This window comes from Erinaceus europaeus, chromosome 9, assembly GCF_950295315.1.
Source record: "Erinaceus europaeus chromosome 9, mEriEur2.1, whole genome shotgun sequence".
Classification (NCBI taxonomy): Eukaryota; Metazoa; Chordata; class Mammalia; order Eulipotyphla; family Erinaceidae; genus Erinaceus; species Erinaceus europaeus.
Genome location: NC_080170.1, coordinates 110,825,748 through 110,833,015, shown reverse-complemented (window position 1 = coordinate 110,833,015; position 7,268 = coordinate 110,825,748). Strand labels below are relative to the sequence as shown.

The window sequence follows — 7,268 nt, the reverse complement described above, 5'->3', positions numbered from 1 at the left end:
AGTTTCACAAGTCTCAGAAAGTTTACTTGCTGTTGTTTTGTTTCTGCCAGTTCCAGTGTATCATTTCTCTAGACTCCACCTATGAATGAAACCATCCAGTAGTTGTCCTTCATTTCTGTGCTTATTGGGCTAAGCATAACAACCTCCAAGTTCTTCCTTTTACTTCAAAATACACGAAATTGTCATACTGATTTCTAAGCTGTATTCAGTGGAATGTATGACCCATAGACTCATTATCCTGGCACCTCTGATGGGCACACAGGCTCATTCCACACTCTGGTCACTGTGAATAAGCTGCTACAAATATAGGGGCACAATGTCTCTTTGGAAAAATGCTTGTGTGTACTTTTTTGGTAAATGACCAATGGTGGTATTTCTGAGTCCTACGATAACTTCATGATTATTGGGTGAAGGACACTCTATACCATCTTCCAAAGGAACTGCACAGTTTGCATTCCCACCAGCAGTGTAACAGAGTCCCTTTTCTCCACAACATCACCAATACCTGTCACATCATGTTTTGTTGATAAATTCATACATATATTTTTAAATGTGTATAGGAGAAAGCACCACTATGTTACTGAGAGAGCATTGAAATCAGGGCCTAATATTTCCACACCTGGCCTACAGACATTGAACCACCTCCAGGGCACTTCCCTACCTCTAGTACTTCAGTGACTCAAAGCCTCCTTCCCCTCAAGTTCTTTCTGATGTATGTATTAAAAACATAAACACGAGGATGGTAAGCAGTTTAACAGATTTAATTTTTGTGTCCCTGGAGGTGCTGAGGTGGGAGAGTCACAGTCGTGGCCTGTGTCCCTGCCTCCTTGCCTAGATGCCCAGGGCTTTGTTCATAGCCTCATAGGTGATATAACTGAGGCCACCAGCAGGCAGGAGCAGAAGGTAGGCATTCTGGATTCTGTAACTGCTTCTATGATGCACATGGGTGTTGACAGTTTGATCCATATCCCCAGCCCTGTCTCTCTTTCCCCACTTGACCAGAGTTTGGAGATGTGAGGGTCCAGGACACATGGGTGAGGTCATCTTCCCAGAGATGTTGGGAGGGAGTCATGGTAGCAACCAGAGCCAAATTTAAAAGCGCTCTTCTGTCACTGATGTGATTTCATAAAGAATGCAAAGAACATTGTCCACAAATGTGACATAGAACTGGAGAAAATGCTTACTCACTAGGAAACAAAGGAGAAGCAATTGCTTGACTATTATAATGTCACTGAAAATTAATGCTAAGTTTGCCCATGATGAACTGTCTCTACTTCTTTAATATTTTAGAAAGTGATTACTTTTAACCTACTGTAGGTGAATGTATTGACTATAATTTATAATAAAAATATGCTTTCCTCTGAGAATAATCATCTTTGCCTTAGATTCTGATTTAGAAGCTTGCTTCACAAAAAACTACAGAAACTGCTTTGTCAGCACAATGTTTCAAAGATAGAAGGATTGTTCTGTTTTCTTTTTTACATTATGCTTTTGAAAATGCTTATGTATTTATGTATTTATTTGTTTGTTTATTTATTTACTTATTACTGGACAGAGACAGAACCTAAGAGGGGAGGGGAAGACAGACCCCTACTTCAACTCTCATGAAACTCTTCCCCTGCCGGTGGGGATCAGGGGCTAGAACCTGCCTCCCTGCACACTGTCATTTGTGCCCATTACCAGGTGTGCCACCACCTGGCTGATAATTTGGTTTTAAGCAGAGCACTGATCAGCTCTGGCTTATGGTGGTTTTGGTGACTGAACCTGGAACTTTTGAAGCCAAAGCATATGTCTTTTTGTATAAGCAAAATATTACTTTTACACCCCAATATTGTTGTTTTCTTTTTTTATGGTAGATTTAATATTGATTAACAAAATTATGACATAACAGGGGCACAGTTGCCTATCATGTCCACTACCAGGGATTATAGTGGGCTAAGTTAACCTTGTTTTTCTGCATTTTCTTACTTTCTCTCTCTCTTTCTTTCTTTCTTTCTCTCTTTATCTCTTTTATTCATTCTTTCTGTCTTTTCTTTCTTTCTTTCTTTTGCTCTAATTTTATTGCTGGGCCTCAGTGGCTGCACCACGAATCCTCTGCTCGCAGAAGAGATTCTTTTCCCTTTTGTTTCTCTTGTTGTAAAATCTTAGTGGTAGTTATTAATATTATTGTTTTGGATGTTGTTTCTCTACAGGACAGAGAAATCAAGAGAGGAGGGCAAGAGAGAGCGGGGGAGAGAAAGATAGACACCTGCAGACTTGCTTTGCCAGTCATGAAGCAACTCACCTGTAGTTGGGTTCTGGGGGTTTTAACCGGAATCCTGATGCCGGGCTTGGGTTTGTGTCATCGGCACTTAACCCTCCTTGCCACCTGACCCTCTTTCTTTACTTTCTTGATGGATTGTTACAAGACAATAAAAGTCATTTAGTATATTATATATATACATATACATATACATATACATATACATATACATATACATATACATATACATATACATATACATATACATATACATATACATATACATATACATATACATATACATATATGTTGGACAGCATATCTCTATATTTCTAGCCCAGTTCTCAAGTGTGACACCATCTTCTCAGTGGTGAGCTATTATGCTAGGCCAAAAATTTTAAAGTTCTGGGTCCGCTGGATATATCTAAAGTCAACTTCACAGGTTCTTTCTACCCCTAGCTTCATGTGCTCTCTTAAAATAAATAAATAAATAAATAAATAAATAAATAAATACAAAATTAAATAAAGATAATTTAAAAAGTCTAGGGCTGGTGAAGTAGGTCACTTGTCCATGTGCACTGCTCTGCTGTGTTAATCACCCAGATTGAGCCTGCCTGACACTGCACTGAAGATATTTCACGCGTATGCCCTCATTCACTGTCTCCAATTCTGTCTATATCTAAAAACTTACATATGTGTGTATGTATATGTGTCCATGTAATCAAAGTCACATACCAACACACTGCACCATCATTGTCTTTCATAGTAGAGCACTAGAAACTGCACAGGACTTGGGTGAGTGATGGCAGTGGAGTGCAGACCCCTCTCACCTGGAGGGAGAGACTGTGCACCCAGTGTCAACAACTGGCATTAGAATCACTACTTTCTCAACAGAAAGGTGAAAGAAAGCATGTGAGAAGGCAGATGCTAAGACTTTGGTTAAGAAAATGCAGAGCTTAGAACGTAATACCTATCGTATGAACCATTTCCATGACGCTTATAAAAAAGCCCAACTCAGAGTGGGTGGTGCATAAATGAGACCTCAGCTTCCAACTCTGTCTACTTACTTTGCTTATGGTATACATTCAAGAGACATAGTATATATATTTGTTAATTTTTTATTTATAGAAAAGAAAGATAGATTAACCATAGGAAAAGAGGGGTCCAACTGCACACAATTCCCAACACCCACACTCTGTATCCCATCCCCGCCCATGATAGCTTTCCTATTCTCTAACCCCCTCTGGGAGTATGGTCTCAAGGTCATTGTGGGATGCAGAAGGTGGAAAGTCTGGCTTCTGTAATTACTTCTCAGGTGAACATGGGTGTTGAGAGGCTGATCCATGAGACTGAGTATTTCACATGACTGAGAGGCCAGAGCCCTGCTCTGCTCCATGTGGCTCTAGGCACCAACATAACAGGGCAGGCTGAAAGGAGTCTGGTTCCCACCGACCTCAGGAGCAAGCTAGGGGTCTCCTAGCTTTGCACATTTGAAATCAGCCAATAGCAACACAGCCCAGCTGCCTTGGGGCGGGGCAGGTCTAAGGAAATGAGAAGGGATTGGCGCAGGATCCTGACAGGCAGGTGATGTGGCCAGTGGGGAGTTGCAGCGGGTAAAATCTGTTATCAGACCCAACTGGCATTTCTGGAAAGAGAGCAAAGGCCCAGAGCAGGAGGAGAGCTGAGCTCCACTGATCCTCTGTTCACTCCCCATCATGGGATCATCCCCATCTCCTCTAGAATGCCTGCATGCAATTGTGCTGCCCAGCTCAGAGGCCTTACTCCTACCCTCTAACTGCCAACTCTACACCCAGATTTGCTCTGGTTCCATGGATCTAGAAGCCCATTTTTTTCTTTCAGGATTCCCGGTCACACTCCTTGGTCCAAATCAAGGATCTAAGCACGTGAGTTTGGCTCAAAGAACTGGGGTTCCAACTCCATCCAAGACCATCACTTCTCTCCTGGATCCAGAAACCATGCAGTTCCCTGAAAGGACAATGGATGTGGGAGTGTGGGAAGGGAGGAGCTCCAACCCTTCCTGGGGAACCCCCAGAAGCCAGAAATGACTTGATCAGTCATCATTTGATGTGTGTATATCATCATGCCCTTGGAGACAGGACAGAGACAGAGTGGAGTGCCATGGAGGCCAGGAACCTGGTGACCCAGGTGTTCCCTCAGACTGTAATCACTGTCTTATGTCCAGGTGACTAGTGGACAAGCTATCATTGTGGCCTGATGACTCTGTACCCTGGGTGAAGGGATCCAGTCCAGGCCATGTCTCCCTCAAGCCTCCCTGCCTCCAACCAGGACTTCTTCATGGACTCCTAGGTGATGATGCTGAGTCTTCACATGGACAGCACCTTCAGGAGGTTGGGGGTGAAACCTCGGGCAGACCCGTCCAGCTCTCTTATCCCCGGATTCTTCTGAAGACACCCCTAACACCGCATGGGACCCAGCCTCCTTGCCTAGACACACAGACTTTCTTCATGGCTTCATATGTGACATAGCTGAGGCCGCCAACAGGCAGCACCTTCAAGAGACTGGGGCTGAGCCCCTGCTAGAGACCCCTCCAGCCCTGCTGTGCCAGGATGCTGCATATGATCGCCCTCATGCTGGGGGCTGAGCCCTGGATGTTGTCTGCAGAGACACAAGCTCAGGACTCAGCCAGAGCAGACTTGAAGGTGGGCATGCTGGGGTGACGGAGGAAGAAGGCAGGCTCCAAGTCGCATGGAAGCCATTAAGAGGGACAGGGATTGGAAACAGAGTTATTGCTCACTAGGTAGAGTACTGGCCTTTCTAGGAGCCCAGACTCCAATCCTGGCACCCTATATGGATGTCACAGCACCAAGGGACACTCCTGTTGGAGCCAGGTCTGAACTAGGAAAGGTCTGGAATTGTGTTGAGGAGGAGAGTCCAGGGGCTAGGTTTGGAGATGGAATTTTGGGAAAGGATCTAGTTCTGAATGGGTTCAACTGGTGCCTGCCCAGAGGCCAGACTGACCTTGGGCCTGCCTCCTAGTTCGAATGAGGGTAAAGGGGTAGCTAGCAATCTGCCCACAGGTGGTGGAGAGGGTGAAGGACGCTAGCTTGACCAGGCCCCCAGGCTCTTCTGTGTCCCTACCCGTCTTCCTCCCGACACGCTGGATCAGCTGCAAGAGAAGAGCAAAGAGGCAGGAAGGAGGTCTTCAGGGCCCTGCCTCCCGCAGCCCTGGCCACACCTGCAGGCACCCACCCCAGACCTCGTACACCGCCAACTAGGGATAGTATAGGGGACTATGCCAATCATGTTGGACAGGTAGCCACGGTAGAAGGCCTGGGTCCCCTCCTGCCTCCAGGTCTTGCGGGCACAGTCCCCTAGCCCTGTGTACTGGCCGGTCCATCCCAGGGTGAGTCGGGTCTTCAGCACCTGGACAGGGAGCAAGGGAGGCTCCTTGCATCCTCTCCCCCAGTTACTAGAGGGAGGCGTTGCAGTAGAGAAACGAATGAGTAGGGTGGGAGAGTCAGCATTAAGGGGATGAAACAGCAGTCAAGCCGGACATCCAAGCTGGAAAGACTCCAGTTCTTTCTCTTTCACCACCTACTTCAAAACTGAGATTTACTTGCAGAAAGAGAAAAACAGAAATATATGAATGAGGAAATGGATGAAGGAAGGGAGAGAAGGCAGAAGGGAAGCAGAGAGGGAAGGAGGGAATGAAGGAAGGAAGGAAGGAAAGTAGGAAGGAAGGAAAGAAGGGAAGAAGGAAGGGAGGCAGGATGAGGAAAGAAAAGAGAATCAGTGTTTTCTGAGTCTCCAGAAGGAGGTCCCAGCTGGGTCCCAGGCACTGCATGGGCCTAAGTGCATCTCCATCTCTGTCTCTCTCCCCATGTCTGTGGCTGACTAGAACAGGAGGAGAAGGGGAAGCAGAAGACATGGGTGGAAGACCTGTAGGTTTGACAAGCTCTACCTGCTGGTTTGAATGACACTGTGATTGTGAGTCTAGGTTACCCTCTACTCAAATTTCTCTGCAGAGATTTGTGGAAAACCCCCAAATGGACACCCCAAGAGTGGGCTGTCATATCAGTCATTGCTGGGCTTCAGTCCCTACTGGCTCTCAGTCTTTGGAGTCTTCATGGATATAAAAACATTTGTCAGAACATGATAGTGTCACACACACACACACACACACACACACAGAAACAACACACACACACACACACACACACACACACACACACACCTAGCTCTTCAAGGACTATATTTGTCATGTCTGTTGCCAGGATCCCAACAGCTTACAAAGGAGGCAACTGTGTGAGGGAAGGAATGTGTGGCCAGGTCCCCAGTGCTCACCTCCAAGGGGTTGATGAGCGACTGTGAGGTGGCCACAGCCAGGGAGCTGGCCAGAAGGTGCTCCTCCATGGAGGGAGCCGTGGGCTCCACACAAAGGGAGTCCTTCACCTGGGGCAGGAAGGATACACACTGGAGAGAAACACTGGGCAGCCCCCACCTCTGTGCCAGCAGTGTCTCCAGGGGAGGCAGAGAGAGGCCTGCCTCCACCCCACCCCAGGGAAACTGTGGGTCCAGGAAAGGGTGTGAAATCTGGGCAGGGCAAGCAGGGAGTGTGGAGGGTGGCGCTGGGGAACAGAGGGTCCCCACACCTTCTCAAATACTGAAAATTTTACTGCATATTCCGGGGCGATTTTGATGACATTCATCCCATTGCCCCTCCACAGTGAGCGCAGCCCACCCTCCTGGACCAGGCTCCGCAGGCCGCCCTGGAGGTTCAGCAGGTGTTTCTTGGTGGTAGACACCTGGGGAAGGGGACACAGGGCTGATTGAGGAGCCTTGGCCTCTGTACCAGCCACTGGCAGGGCTGAATGCTAGCCACCACCCAGCCCCTTTCAGTGGGTGCTCTCTCTGTTTGAGACACAGTCCCGGCATGGCTCCAGACAGCAGGAACCTCCAGAGAGACCCCTGGTCTGCACTTCCAGGACCTCTATAGGGACCATCACCTGCTCCCCTGTGTCCAGCACCTGTGGGTAGAAACCAG

At 47.2% G+C, this 7,268-nt stretch overlaps 1 pseudogene; it reads right to left on the bottom strand.

Annotated features, from left to right (window-relative positions):
• Positions 1-831: 831 nt before the first annotated feature.
• On the bottom strand, positions 832-7,248 carry LOC103110623 (calcium-independent mitochondrial carrier protein SCaMC-3L-like; annotated as a pseudogene).
• Positions 7,249-7,268: the final 20 nt, after the last annotated feature.